The sequence below is a fragment of the Lepisma saccharinum genome, chromosome 15 (assembly GCF_977018435.1).
Source record: "Lepisma saccharinum chromosome 15, izLepSacc3.1, whole genome shotgun sequence".
Taxonomy (NCBI): domain Eukaryota; kingdom Metazoa; phylum Arthropoda; class Insecta; order Zygentoma; family Lepismatidae; genus Lepisma; species Lepisma saccharinum.
Window position 1 is genome coordinate 32,878,492 of NC_139243.1, and position 16,976 is coordinate 32,895,467.

Consider the following 16,976-nt stretch of genomic DNA (forward strand, 5'->3'; position numbering starts at 1 on the left):
GCTCAGCCACTAACTGCTGTTATAATTGTTTTGGCATACTATCCATAGTTCTGTTTTTTTGGACCAAGAAATTTTATATAAATAAACAACAAAAATGCCAAATCAAAAATATTGCAATCAGTGTAATAAAAATATATCTAGTTCTAATTGGGCTAGGCACCGGCATAATTGTAATCCAGACAAATGCAGAACACCCACAAAAATATGCCCAAGATGCCATAAAATATTAAGCAAAGCATATTACAATAGGCATAAGTGTACTTGTTATGTACAGTCATCAACATTGCCCTCACAGCCATCTACATCTGGTCTGAAAAGGAAGCTTGAAAGACCTGTTAATGCTAGACCGGCAAAGCAGCCACGCTATGCACCACCTATCCATAGCAGTTTTAATGGCCAACTTAGGGATCACTGTTTTGAATCAGAGCCAAGATGTGACATTAAGAATTTTTTGAACAGTATAAATCCTGATGTGCAGGCAATTCTAAATGCACAAAATGGCTCTTATAAGCTGTCCCTCAAATTGTTTACACAATATAAGAAACCAAATGGCACAAAATTTACACAGCCCCACATAACAGAAACTGTAGCTGTATATTCAAATGCAAATTTAGACAAAATAATAAGCAGTTTGATAGAGCAATTGAATTTTAAACACTCTGAATTTGCAGCAAAAGAATCAGGATGGAGCCTATGTGGATCTCCACACAAGCTCTATGTTAATATTTCTGAATTCAGCCCATTACAAGGTTCTACATATCTGCCATTACCTGCCAATATTAAAAACAAAAGAGCCGTGGTTAACATAGAAAATAATGATAAGAAATTCTTTTTGTGGTGTATTTTAGCTGCTTTGTTTCCAGTTTTAAGGCATCCTTAGAGAATAACTTATTATAAACAACATGAACAAGATTTTGATGATGCTATGGAGGGTTTAGAATATCCAATGTCTGTTCAGAATATTGATAAATTTGAAAAAAGGCCAGGGATATCAATGGTAAACAATTATCTATTAATGTATTTATTTGTTCTACTGGCCGTGGCAATTGCTTGATAGCACCTCTCAGAATCAGTACACTTGATGATGATTCTGCTGTTCCGATTGATCTGCTCTTAATGGAAGGGGATGACACATACCATTACACTCTGATACACAGTCTTGAAGCTTTAGTCAGAAAACAACAAGGCAAATCCAATACAATATTCAAGTTGTGCAGAAGATGTTTGACTGTATTTGATGGTAGAAAAATGGTGAATGGTGTTTATGAACAAAATGCAGAAATTGCTAAAAACAAGTTAATTGAACATTTAAAATACTGTTGCAATCATAAACCTGTTTATATGGTGATGCCTAAGCCAAATGAAAATGCCAAATTAAAAAAATTTGAAGCCTTGTTGGAACACCCAGCATATATAGTCTGTGATTTTGAATCAAACCTCAAACCCCTTGCATTCTGCAGCCCAGATCCTGATGAATCTTCAATTACATCATACCAGCTACATGAGCCTTCTAGTTTTTATTATGTTGTTGTACAGGATGGTGTTGTTAGTGAAGAATATTTTTACATGGGGCCAGATGCCATCAAAGAATTTGCACATAGAATATAAAATGAATGCCATTACATAGCATCTAATGTCTTATTAAAATCAAAACCTATGTTGCCTTTAACAGAGGATCAGATTGAAGATTTCAACAATGCAGAAAAATGCCCGGTATGTGATTCTGAATTTTCAGATACAAATATCAAGGTGCATCACCATTCTCATACAGATGGTAAATACAAAATGGCCCTGTGTAATATCTGTAATATTAAGATCCAGAGACCAAAATTTATCCCAATATTTTGCCATGGTGCATCCAATTATGATTTTCATCATCTGATCAGGTACGAGGGGTTTGACAAGCAGAATTTAAATATTTTAGCAGAAAATGATGAGAAATATATTGCTATTAGCAAGATAATTAAAGTTAATGGTGCTCCCATTCACTTAAAATTTCTTGATTCCTACAGAATTCTGTCGGCTAGCCTGGCTACTCTGGCCAGTCAATTATCTGATGATCAATTCAAAATCACATGTGCTTTGTTTCCAAATAAGGACCTGAAATTAATTAGGCGGAAGGGTGTATACCCATATGACTATGTTACAGATTTTTCTAAATTTGATAAGTGTGCTCTGCCACCACAACAAGCATTCTACAGTAAACTCAGGGCATCTGGAATCACTGATGATGATTATCACCATGCCCAGTTGATGTGGAGCAATTTAAAATGCCAGACATTTGGTGATTATCATAAGGCATATTTAAAACTTGATGTGACTCTCTTGGCTGATATACTTCAGGCATTTAGAAAATCATCGATGGAAAATTATAAACTGGATCCAATGTATTTCTACAGTGCTCCAGGCCTAGCATGGTCTGCAATGTTTTTAAACACTAAAATGCAATTGGATCTGATCCAAGATCAAGATATGTATCTGTTTATGGAACAATGTATAAGAGGAGGCATGGTGCAATGTTCTCAGAGATATGCCAGAGCAAATAACAAATATATTCCTGATTATGATCCAGCACTGCCATCAAATTATATATTGTATGTAGATGCCAACAGCCTGTATGGTTATGCTATGATGGATAAATTGCCATATGCAGGGCTTGAGTGGGTTGAAGATTTCAACATTGAGGATCTTCAGGATTTTGATAACAGTAACTATGGCCTGTTCTTAGAAGTTGATCTGACAATTCCTGATGATTTACACAACACATTTTCTGATCTGCTTCGAATTCCTGAGGTTAAGTGTTCAACTGGCTCTAAACAGAAGAAGCTAATGATGACTCTAGAGCCAAAACAGGGTTATGTCATATATTATAAAAACCTCCAGTTCCTGATGAATCATGGTGTTCGAGTGACCAAAGTTGGCAAAGTTTTGAGGTTCAGGCACTCAAGATGGTTGAAGCCATATATTGATACAAACACAGAGCTTCGAACATCTGCAATGAGCCAATTTGATAAGACCTTGTTTAAATTGATGGTAAATTCAGTGTATGGCAAAACCATAGAAAATGTCAGAAAACATACTGATGTTAAATTAATTACTGACCCCAGCCTGAGCAAAAAATTGATTGCAAAGCCTAATTTCAACTACAGAAGAATTTATGATGAAAATATGGCACTTTTCAACATGAAAAAAACAAAGATAAAGTTTGATAAGCCTATTTATGTAGGGGCTGCGATATTGGAATTGGCCAAATTACACATGTTAAAGCTCTATTATGATGTGTTGAAGCCTATTTATGGTGATTGTGTAAAACTGATGTACATGGACACAGATAGCTTTATTCTTGATATTCAGACAGAACATGTTTATCAAGATATGTCAGAGCCTGCATTGCTTGAATATTTTGATACCATTGAACATACAAAAATTCAACCCCACAACAAAAAGTGCCTGGCAAGTTAAAAGATGAGACACTTGGTGATGTTATTGTGGCATTTGCTGGGTTAAGGGCCAAGATGTACAGTTTTGAAACATGTAGTGGTGTTGTTGCCAAAAAGGCCAAGGGCATTGGCAGAGTAACTGTTGACAAAGAGCTCCAATTTAAAGATTACAAAAATTGTCTCAAAACACAGAGTTTAATCAGAACATCAGAATGCAGAATCTAGAGTAAAGATCACTTGTTGACTACCAATGTTGTAAGAAAAATTGCTCTGGACCCACATGATGATAAGAGATGTATTTTGTCATGTAGCATACATACTCTACCATGGGGTCATTGTGATTTGAAAAGTGGTAATCAATGCCCAATTACAGAGCATGATTTGAAATAAATAAACATGCCTATGAACTTATTTGGGTTCAAAAAACAGGCTATTATGGACCTGCCAACACCAGCACCTCTTCTGATATACAATCTATGATATCTAAACTAAGTGGTTTGTTAATTATTCATCTGAACAGCATACTTACAGATGTTGATGATAAAAAAGGTAAAACATTATACATATTTAACAATAATTTAAATCATTACCAGTTACCTGTAGGTGGTCAATTACAATTTATTACAACTCCCGAGGGTAATGTCAAGGTTTCAATAGGGAGAAATATTTATGGAATTAAGCACTCAAACATGATTTCTGGCACTGTATATACTGTTTCTGCTGGTGATTGTTTATATATTGAGGTCCCGGGATCCTATGACAAGCTTATACCTTTTTTTATAGAATTAAGAATTAGATATTTTATAATAAATAACCACTAAAACAAAAATGCCTAATGATATATTTGGCCATACAACGCATGAAGATCACAGTGATGAGATTCTGATGCTTGATGTCAGAGTCAAAAAATTAAGAAGTGATTTACAAGCTTTACAAACCACACTCAATGCCAGTCTTCAACTAGAAATTACAAATTTACAATCACAATGCATGGACCCTCTTCTTAAAATTGATTCAGAACTCAAATTGCTGCTTCAAAAATATACTGACTTGGCCACATTAGATAATTTTCAAAATTTAGAGGAGGCTGTAGCAGCTCTTCAAGCCAAATTTAAGACTCAGGCTATCAACTCTGAGCAATTCAAACAACAATTGGAAGAGCAGATTAATAATGTCCAGGCACAGCTCCAAACAATTGTCAAAAGCATAAAATCACAAGAAGATTTTGATCTAGTAATTTCCACTCTAAAGGAACAGATTCAATCACTACAGATACCTAATCTGGACCCCTTGAACAATGCCATAGCTGAGGTTAAAGAAAAAATTGAGACACTTGAAAATTTTATGAACAACTTGCCATCTTCTGATGCTCTGAGTGCTATAACTCGTAGTGTTGCCAACATCAAGCTGCAACTTGAAACATATGAAGATTTTGGAAAAATTCAGAGTACCATAAGCCATCTTGAGGGTACAATAGTAGCAGTGCAAAGTGATCTGACAAATGTACAAGAATCTCTAGAATCTCGCCTGCCTGGAATTGTAGACACCCTTGTCAGTGTCCAGCAACAGATCACAAAACTTGAAAACCTCAACACTGAATCTGAGCTATCTCATTTTCATCACTTGATCGATGATATCCAAACAAAACTTGAAATTTTACAACAATCAACACCTACTCAGGCAGACATAACCCTGCTCCAAGATGCTATGCAAAGTGTGGCTGATGCTTCTGAATTAAATGATGTGAAATTGGCACTTGAATCTTTGCAAAATACTGTAGCAAATCTGCCTACATCACAGGAACTTAAAAATATTAAGAGAGCTGTGAATCCCATATTGAAATCAGAAGATATCAAGAATATCCAGACAGAGATCAAACAACTTACTCAGACAGTGGCCACTCTACCAACTAATCAACATATTAATGAATTGCGTGCCTTGTTTGAGGATATCAGAAGACAAGTCCATGATCTTACTGCTCAAAATTCAAAATTGGCAGTTGTTGAAAATTTACAGCAAATTGTAGCCAACATCAAGCAACAGCTAGGGACCATGGAATCCAACCATGCAAATGCTCTGTCTGTTTTTGCCACACAGCTTCAAGAGATTGTGCAACAATACAAGAAACTTGCTGTGGACATAAGAATTAAACCAGGGCACGATGAGATTGTTAGGACTATCAATGAGCACCTTGAATCTGTAACAAGTAGATTGCTTACAGCAGAAAGAGAAATAACTGGCCTAATCGAGAATCCTAAACATACAATAATCCTTGAATTGTACAGTATCCCCAACAAAGAATATGATTCACCATTTACACCAGGTGGCAAAATATATATGCTGTCCCCTGCACAATTTTATTACCAGTTTTTTGTTGGGGGCACACTTAGACCAATCAAGATCAAATATTGGCTACAACCACAGGCACACCACTACCCTACCTTATCAATAACAAATGCTGACAACAAACCAAAAATCACCAGTGTAGAGTTAGAAGATTTTACAGACCCCAATACATTAGAGACATCTTATGCTGAAGATGATGGTTCTCTTGAATTTAATATACAAATAGGAGACAAATTATATTTAGAAAATGCTGTAGTATCAGCTGCTGAACATCCCATAGTTGCAATATTCTTGTTTACATACTATGTCTAGACAAATTATTGTTGATGAATTACACACACAAGCCAGGCATAATTATAAGAGACTGCCAGTGGTTACAAAAGGCATAGATGATTTATGGCAGTGTGACTTGGTTGAGATGGCAAGTGGACAGCTGAAAAACTTAGACAAGATCAACAAGGGCTACAAGTACCTACTCACTGTCATAGACACATTTTCAAAATTTGCCTGGGCTGTGCCACTCAAATCCAAGACTGGAGCATGTGTTACAGAAGCCTTCAGGACAATCATCAATCAGAGTGGAAGATCACCGCGCTATCTACAAACAGATAATGGCAAAGAATTCTATAATTTGGTGTTCCAACAATTTATTAAAAGCCAGTCAATACAACATTACTCGAGTTACAGTGATCTCAAGGCCTCTATTGTAGAAAGATTGAACAAAACCCTAAAAAATCATATGTATAAACAATTCACCCTTCAAGGTAATTATAAATGGCTCAGTATCCTACCAGAACTTTTAGATAGATATAACAACTCGGTCCATTCCACAATCAACATGAAACCCTCTGAGGTAACTTCATCTGATGAGCAAAAATTGATCAGTACTGTTTATTATCCTAGATACCAGCCAACAACAAGAAAAGCCAAATACAAGGTAGGTGATCAAGTAAGAATCAGCAAATATATAAGTACTTATTCAAAAGAGGCTTTACAAGAAACTGGAGCACTGAATTATTTACAGTGGTTCAAGTTAAACCTGGGACCCGATACACATATATAATAAAAGACCACCGAGGAGAAATTCTCAAAGGCAGGTTTTATGAAGAAGAACTCAGCAAAACTAAGCAGCCTGACACATATCTTATAGAAAAAATCATCCGCAGAAAAGGCAACAAGATACTGGTGAAATGGCTAGGTCTCCCAGAACACAGCTGGATCGAGGCAGACAAAGTGATGCTATGAACACCTGGGGTGTTATAAAGAGACTGCCAGAGCCTGAACAGCAGATTAAGAGAAATGGCAAGCTGCTGCCTGATAATATTAGATGTCTTATTGTTGGGCCATCGGCTTGTGGTAAAACTACACTAATGATTGATAATTTTTTATTGGCACCCAACTGGTTAGATTGGGAAAACAGGCACTTGTATGTCTTCTCTAAGAGCTTGGAACAATTAAAATATCAGCAGCTGATGAAGCTATATGATGGACTGGATATAGCCACTTTTGAATCAGATGTTAAGCCACTCCATGAATGTCTTGATAACTCTGTTGTTGTATTTGATGACATTATACTGGATAATCAAAACAAGGTTAGAAATTTGTTTACACAGGGCCGACACAAAAACATAGATTGCTTCTACCTGGCACAGACTTTTTCTAAAATACCGAAGCAGCTGATCCGAGACAACAGCAATTTTATATGTGTGTTTCATCAAGATCATACCAACCTCAAACACATACATGATGAATATGTAGGTGGGGACTTGAGCTACAATGATTTTTCCAAGTTTTGCAGTAGGTGCTGGAACCAGGACAGCTATGGGTTTGTCACAATTGATATGACAAGGAAACCCAATAGTGGCAAATACAGAAATAAAATTAACAATTTCCTAGACATTGAAACATATATAAATAACCATGAAAAGGCCAATCATTGATGATCTTAAATTAAGAGATTATCTTGTAAAAAGATTTAAGGGATGGAAATCAGAGAACCGAGGAATCTATGAACAACACAAGCAAACAGAACAGCCTATTATTGATGCTATTAGTGAATGAGGTAAAAATATCAAAACTGTTACAGAGCAAAATCAAAATTTGATCACAGAGCTTGTACCTGTAACTGCTAGGAACATATTAGATTATCCAATCACCCCACTTTCTAGTATTCATACACCTAGTCCTGTTGCTCCTCGAAGAATTGAGGCTAGTCAGGATCCTATTGAATTGGGTCTTCTTGCTCAAAAATATTTAACCACACCTAAAGACAACAAAGATGAGGTGTTTGGTTTATATGCTGACACAGAGGTTGATGGTAGCATCATACATTCTTCTTCTTTTCTGGCACTACCGCCCATCACAGGCCTTGGCCTCCTTCAGAATCTTCCGCCATCCATCTCTATCCAGCGCCTTCCTTCTCCAACTCCTAACTCCCAGCATACTTAGGTCCTCTTCTACCGAATCAACCCACCTTAAAGGTGGTCTTCCTACTTTTCTCCTGCCCTCCATATGCATAAACGTTATCTTTTTGCACATCGAGTTATCTGGCATTCGGTATATATGTCCTAGCCACCTTAACCGTATTAGTTTAATTTCCTTCACAATATCTATATCTTGGTAGAGTTGATATAGTTCATTATTGTATCTTCTTCTCCAAAATCCGTTTTCACATATAGGACCATAGATCCTGCGCAGGATCTTCCTTTCAAAACTTCCGATCATTGTCTCAGCATTCTTAGTTATAATCCATGATTCACATCCATACATTAAAATAGGTCTTATTAACGTTTTATATAGCTTAACTTTTGTTTTCCTTCTGATATACCGGGACTTCATATGTTTTCCAAGTCCAAAATAACTTCTATTTGCCATACTTATTCTGTGTTGAATCTCTGTCAGGAAATCTCCTTTTTCTGTTATATACACTCCAAGATATTTAAATTCCTGTACTCTCTCAAAGGAGAGCCCGTTAACTTCAAAATGTGTAGTACTAGTATGCACCTTGGTTATTTCCATATATTTTGTTTTAGCAGCATTTACTGCAAGCCCCATTTTTTGTGCTGCTATAAGGAGATTAGCTACAGCTTCACGCAATGCTCTTGTTGTTCTAGCTATTATAACCACATCATCTGCATATGCCATCATTTGCACTGACTTGTTTATTATGGTTCCTCTAGTGTCTATGCCTGATTCTCTGACAGCCTTTTCTAGTGCAATATTGAATAGCATACATGACAGGGCATCTCCTTGACGCAATCCTTGTTTTGTTTCGAATTCTTGAGATAGCTGATTTCTTATTTGTACTCTACATCGCACTTTTTTTAGAGTCTCTTCAACTAGATTTACTAATTTCTGTGGGATGGTAAATTCCCTCATGACTTCAATCAGCTCGTTCCTTCGTATGGTATCATACGCAGATTTAAAATCTATATAAAGGTGATATGTATTTATTCCAAATTCTTTTGTCTTTGCGCATATCTGTCTAATTGTATGTATGTGGTCTGAGGTCGATTTTCCCTCTCTAAAGCCACATTGGTAGTCACCTATTATTTTATTTACATACGGGGAGAGCCTTCGGAAAAGTATATTAGAGAGAATTTTGTATCCGGTGTTAAGTTTGCTGATGCCTCTATAGTTTTCTGTTTGTAGGCGATCCCCCTTCTTATATATGGGGTATATTATACCTTCTTCCCATTGTAATGGGATTTCTTCATCCTTCCATATTTTATCTAATAGATTTTGAATGCTTCTCAAGAAGTCCCTTCCGTGAAGTTTCATCATCTCTGCTGTTATTTTGTCAGATCCTGGCGCTCTATTGTTTTTCAGCTTCTCAATGGCACTCTTAACTTCTTCAAGGCTAGGTCCCTGCTTTTCCTGTTCATTAAGCTGGGGATTTGTTACATTCTGATCTTCTTCCGTATACTGATTCTGTTCTTTCTCCATTCCACTTCCATTCTGGTTTTGTTCATTCAAAAGTTCATTAAAATGTTCCTGCCATCTAATTAAAATATCCTGGTCATTACTTAACAGTCGTCCGTCTTTATCCTTACATATATATGCTCCAGTTTGGAATCCTCTCATTTCATTGACAGTTCTATAGAATCTTCTACTCTCTCGTTTTCCATTAAATGATTCCACTTGTCTCATTTTACTTTCCACACTCTCTTTTTTCTTTCTCTTATGTATTTTCTTTTCCTTCCTTCTCAGTTCTCTATATACTTCTAGCTTTGCTCTTGTAAAATAACTTTGTATCATATTTCTGTATGCTTCATTTTTCTGCTTGGTTATCTCCTTGCACTCCTCGTCAAACCATTCATTACGGTTTTGTTTCTTCATTTCCCCTATTTCCTCATCTGCTACTTTTATTATTACATCTCGTATTTTGCACCACTCTTCATTGGGATTGGTGTTGTTCACGCCATCTCCCAGGTTTTTCAGTCTGTCAGTAATCTTTTGCTGATATGTTCTCTTTCTGTCTTTTTCCTTCAATTTATATATATCATATTTTGTGATTTTACTTTCTTGCCTTTTGTGTATACATGATATTCTGTTCTTGATCTTAGCAATCACCAGGTAGTGATCTGTGTCTACATTTGCTCCCCTAAAACTACGTACATCTAAAATGCTTGATTTGTGTTTACTATCTAAAATTACATGGTCTATCTGGTTACTTGATCCCCCATCTGGAGTTCTCCATGTTGCTTTATGTATATCTTTGTGAGGATAAAAGGTGCCTGCTATGATCATTTGAAGCCTATTTGCAAAATCAATCAGTTTTATTCCATTATTGTTACTCTCATGGTGCAGGCTATGAGATCCTATCACAGGTTTAGCCCAGATTTCCCTGCCTACCTTTGCATTAAAATCTCCAAGAATTATTTTGATATCATATTGAGGGCATGAGTCGTAAACCCTCTCCAATTTATCATAGAAAGCATCCTTTTCTTCCTCAGATTTATCCTCTGTTGGTGCGTGGGTTGTTATCAAGCTGTAGTTATGGAACTTTCCCCTAACTCTTAAAATGCAGGTTCTATCATCTATTGCCTTAAAATCCATTACAAGATTTTTCATCTTCTTCTTTATTAAAAAACCTGTTCCAAACTCATGTTTTTCTCCACAGCTATAATATATTACTGTGTCTTTCTGCTCCAACACATCCTTCCCAGTCCACCTAATTTCCTGTAATGCAAGAATATCAAGCTTGTATTTATTAAACTCTTCGGTAAGGTTTCTTAGGGCTCCAGTTCTGTATAGAGATAATACGTTCCATGATCCTATTCTCATAACCTTATTCTTGCCAGTTCGTCTTACATATTCCAGTCCGGCTCTCTGATTTGAAGGCTTCTCAACAATTGGTGCTTTTACTGGGTAGAATGGTCAGTCCCACGCCAAACCCCCAAGCTTGGGGGACCAGGATTTTTATTTGGGGTTTACTCCCCTAGGGAGGCTGGCTTCACCATGCCTAAAGAGTCCTCCCTACCCTTGGTTTTCTGTTAGGGTTTCCTTCCCTTAGCCTTTGGGGATCCCTCCCCTCCCTGCAAGGCAGCAGGGGCAGTGCTTATTTAATGGCGGCACTTTCTCGCCATGACACAGTGCTATCAAAAGGGCTTTTCTGGGTTTTTTATTGAGGATGGTCCTGCCAAAAACCAACCTCTCCCAGACCCTGATAGCACTGCCGCCTCGGTCCGGGACTGCTTATTCGGCACTGCCTTATTCGCAGCTAACCATCATATCTGATGGCCGTTCGCTATCCGCCACCTGCGACCCGCCCAGTTGCTGAGGCTCGCCTCGGAAAAAAAAACTCATCAGAGCTCCTACCGCTGGGAGCATCATACATAGAATTGGCAATTTTAGGGAGATGATCTAATTGTATATTCAGAATCTCATCTTGGAGAAAGAGGTGGTTTTGTTAAGTACCCTGGCACACCTGGATTGTGGGAACTGCTGACTAGGAAAAGGCCTGGCAGCTATACAGATCAAGATTATGAGCATTACAAAGAAATATTAATAAAATCAGATGCTCTATACCAGAACAATGACCCCACACAAAAAAGAGTCAAGTCTAGCAGTGGAGCAAAATACAACAACTTAATCAAGCCCATATGGTTACAGATCAAGCAGGTAGTGGGATCAAACAATACAACACCCTGCCTAAAGAATTTGTGTGGGTTGATGATGTCAGGAAACTTGTAGATAGATTGCTGGTGATAGCTGGGGAGGAAAATGCTGACAACCACAATTTTTACAATGAAAGGGTTGGAATTATGGACATGATAAGCACCAAATTGTCTAATTTTATAGTGAATGACACTAAGGGCATTGGATATCTTATAAAAATTATTAATACTCTACCACCTAAATTTTGGAATATCTCTGAGGGTCGGGGGCTGGTTAATGACATCATAAACAAGCTGCCATTTGAACTACACATACCAGGCTATCAGTATTGTGGTCCAGGCACAAAATTGGACCATAGATTAAACAGAGGTGACCCTGGTGTTAATCCTCTAGATGTTGCTTGTAGAGACCATGACATAGCATACAACACACATTCTGATCTTGACAAGAGACATGTTGCAGACAAAAAATTAGAAGAGGCTGCATTTGGTAGATTTGTAAGCAAAGATGCTTCTTTAAGTGAGAGAATAGCAGCATTGGGGACCACCATAGCTATGAACACCAAACAAAAACTGGGGTGGGGGTAGTGATAAATTAAATAAATTTAAGCCACTTAATTAAGCTATGTAAACCCAGAATATGTATATAATAAACCTAGGATGAAGGCCAAGGGTGTTATGTATCAGATACCTTATGCAGGTCTTAAATCTCTTAAAACTATTGATAGCCTTCTAAACAAAAAGCAGCGCAAGAAAAAAAATTCTTGTCCTGCCAAGGGCCATGGTATGAAATTATTACTTAGTACCCCTCAATTAAAAAAATTACAGCAATCTAGAAAAAAATTGCATACAGGGGGCTTCATATTTACTATCCCGGCCATCTTAGCAGCACTTGGTGCTGTAGGGAGCTTGGCTGGGGGATCAGCTGCTATAGCAAAAACAGTTATAGATGCCAAAAAGAATAAGGCAGAATTAGATGAATTGAAGCGCCATAATCTGGCCATAGAGAAACAAGGCAAAGGTGTTAAGAGAGCCATGAATAAGTTTAAAAAAAACAAGAGCCGCTTACAAACCAAGATATTGAAGCTTTAATCAAGCCACTGGGCATCAAACATTTTAGAGGTGTGTACATGTCTGATTCTTTACCAGAGCAACCACTGAACAGAGAGTGTGGCATAGTTAATTTGGATAAGTACAAAAATCAGGGCACTCACTGGATCTGCTATCTTAAATATTTAAAAGATGAGGCATTTGTGTTTGATTCATTTGGAGGTGTTCCACCTGAAAATTTAGTAAAATATCTAAAATCAACTAATCTTTATTACAATAATGCCCGTGTTCAAAATTTCAAAGATGTTAATTGTGGACATCTGTGTTTATCTGTTCTTAGATATCTGTCTCAAATAAATAAACCATCAATTGAAGATTTTCAAAAAGCCTTGTGGTATCTGAAGCATCATGGGGGTATTCCATCTCACGAGCCAAAATTCAATATTGAAACTCAGATTACATGATGATATAGTATATCCCAAAACAATAGCTCTCAGAGCATTTTATGGCATGTACTTAATCCCCAATATTACACACCATAACAACACAATCACAGTTGGTGATCAAAAAATTGTCATCACTCCAGGGCAATATAATCTATCTACTCTAAATGCTCAGTTACCTAGAGGTATAGTGTTAACTCAAAATTCTGTCACTCACAGAGTAGAGATTGTGTCTGCTACAGAAACAGTGGATCTGGGTACTATAGGAGAGCTGTTAGGCTTTGAGAACAACACAAAACTTGAACCAGCCATCAAACACACTGCTATTAATATACCTAAATTCTTAGCCATAGAGACTCTGAATATTCACTGTAATGTGGCCGAGGGTATGATCACCAAATCAGATGGCATAGGCACTCACAAACAAACTGGCATCATTGCAACATTCAAACCTAACTCTGAATTTATGGAACCGATCATCTACACTCCATCACCAACATTATATTTTCCTGTGTGCCATAATAGAATAGATTACATTGAGTTGATGGTCACTAATGAAAAAGAAGAATTAGTTGATTTTGCTGGAGCCACAACAACTGCAATCATAGAAATTAATATTTAAATAAAAATACATACAAAAAAATGGAAAATATTGAGAGTTATGAGCTACAATCATTCCCCCCAAACAGGAGGACCTTTGCAAATTTAAATCAACCCAACACAGAGATTGAGGTTGATCTTGATGTAGGAGATGGCTTTATACACCCCCACAGAGCAGATCTATACATCAAATTTGATGTTGTAAAGTTCGATGGTACAGATTATCCGGCAAATTCAAATATAAGATTGGTAGACAATTTTGTGCCACATCTGTTCTCTGAAATTGAGATCAGAAAACATGGTGTTGTTATAAACAGAGTAGATTACCCTGGCATTACTTCTACAGCTTTAGCCACACTAAAATTATCCAAAACCGAGGCTTCTTACTACAAAATAGGTGGATTTGAGGCTGGTGATAAAATATTATCTAAAAGCCACACAGTGCTGTTTCCTATGCGCCTGTTGCCAGGATTCTTCTCAGATTACAAAGATATTATGTGGAAGGGTGGTTTAAGAATTACATTTAGAAGAGCTGCTAATGATAATAATGCTTTGATGAGGTACAGTACATTAAATTCTACTGGGGCAGCTCTGCCAAATACCCTACCTGATGAAGGCAAATGCCTTATTCAGACTATGGAGCTAAGAATCCCGGTTGTTGAATATGAGGCCAGTTATGCTCTTAAATACAAAGCAGATATATTAAAAAATCCACAGGTGCCTTTACAATTTTATACATATCAATGTGTGCAGAAGCCTGCCACTGGAAGCTATTATGAATTTGATGCTACAAACTGATTCTCCAGTATACAATATGACATGCCAGATTTTGTGGTGGTACTGTTTCAGACTGGAAGACACAATAATCAGGAAAAAAAATTCAAGTAAATTTGATAGCTGCAACATCAAGAACATATATCTTAAAAATGGCAGAAATGAGGTGTTCCCTAGAGAGAATTATAATTTAGACATGTCCAAGGACGATTTCCTCAAATTATATGAAGCATTTACAGCATACAAAAGGGTCACTACTGGCAATACTGACATGTATTACACACCAGATGAATTTAAAGCACAGAGACCCATGTTTGTCATGAACACTTCAAAAAGGAAACAAGTTGTGGTTAATGGACAAACATTAAAATTATCTGTGAATTCCACGATACACTCCCTGATGACACCATATGTAGTGTTATTCTTATAGGTGAAAAATCATATGTTTATGATGTAAGAAACGAGAGAGTCACAGAGCATTTCTAGAAGGCCTCTGCACAATGCATTGTCTTAGTACTAGATATGCAAGTTGGGCCTGGTGCCAAATTAAAATATTCGGGTTAACATATTAATACTCTGAACTGACTGTCAAGTATTACACTAGAGGCAATAAGCTCATATGAGCATTTTTGGCTTAGTTTTAAGTGTAGCCATAACAATATCAAGAAGGGCATATTTTTGACAAGCTTATGGACAACAATCTCACAGATGTAGCTTTTTGCACACATGGCCAAATCAATCTGTTGAGGATTCTTCATTTGTACACTAGAATTCGGGATTCTTGGGATTTTGACAGCATAGCACACTGTAAGCAATAAGATCATATGGACAACTGGACATAATTTTAAGTGTAACCAAATCTGTCTGTTAAGGGTTCTTCATTTGTACACTAGGATTCAGGATTCTTGGGATTGACAGCATAGCACACCTGAGCAATTGGGGCATATGGGCATCTTGACATAGTTTTAAGTGTAGCCAAATCGGGCTGTTTGATCATATGGGCTCTTCATTTGTTGTCCTTATAATATCACAAATGCAACTACTAGTAGAATTTGTCGTACTTCACCAAACCAAGTATCAGCAAAAGACATTATCTTACCAGAGTTTCATTTGTTCCCAAGTACAAAGCAAAAATCAGTTCAGTGGTTAATAGCACAATACCTAATGCTTTTATTTCCTGTGGAAAAACATTATAATTACTTGGATTTTGGACTAACTCTAAAACAAGAATATGAACAAATGTCCTTAGATTATAGAAAATTACATTATGCCAACTTTTTAAATGTAATAATTGAATAACATACCTGCAAGAATTGTAAAGATTTACTGTAATTGTTTGATTTAAAATGGAAATAATAAAAAAAGTGGTTAGCACAGCGCGCTACGACGCCAGGGGTCTCGTTTTCGAAACCCGACATGGGTGTTCTATGTGGGTGCCCCTTCATAAATTTCATCATAACGTCACTCATCCTCATAGTCGCGATTAGCCAAACTTGACAACGCAAAATAACCTAATTCAAACAAAGCAAACTCTTATCTTATATTTAAGGGACCAGGTTTCATAGAAATCCAGGCTTAGACGAGAGGATAAAGGTTCATGTATTGAAAACTGTATCGCAAACAATTAAGCAAAACTCCACACTGATCATAATTTTAATTCAAAACAATCCTTCTATGGAGCCACGCGCTTGAAATTCTAGAAATCTACTTTCCAGCAAAAGAAAACCACAGCAACGACGAGATTTGGAGGCAAAGGCATTACATTGGCAACACTGACAATCTTAGCCCTTGAAGTCCATAGCCAAGTTGGACTCGCGCAGCTTAAGCTGAGCACAAAATTACGGATGCTATTGTCCTCTTGTATGACAGCCTTTGCCATATCGAGGGCTCCTTTATCTGTATTGCTGCATTTAGCGTTTGGCTGAAGCCCAAAACTGCTGTACCACGTGGAATATTCCTATGACAACTTTGTGTTTCGAGACAATCTTTCCACATAGGAATTGCATTTATTTATACTCTCTCTCTCTCGGCGCGTTATATCCCTACACCAGGGTTGAGTTTCTCGTTTGCACTTGTGTCTCCGTGCGGTGCGAACTTCCCTCCTGTACACTGAACCTCAAGGTCTTTTTTCTTTTGCGGAAAACCTTGTGTTTCTCTTGCCATAATCACAAAGCCACGCTCCAACCAGATGGGACAAGGTTTTC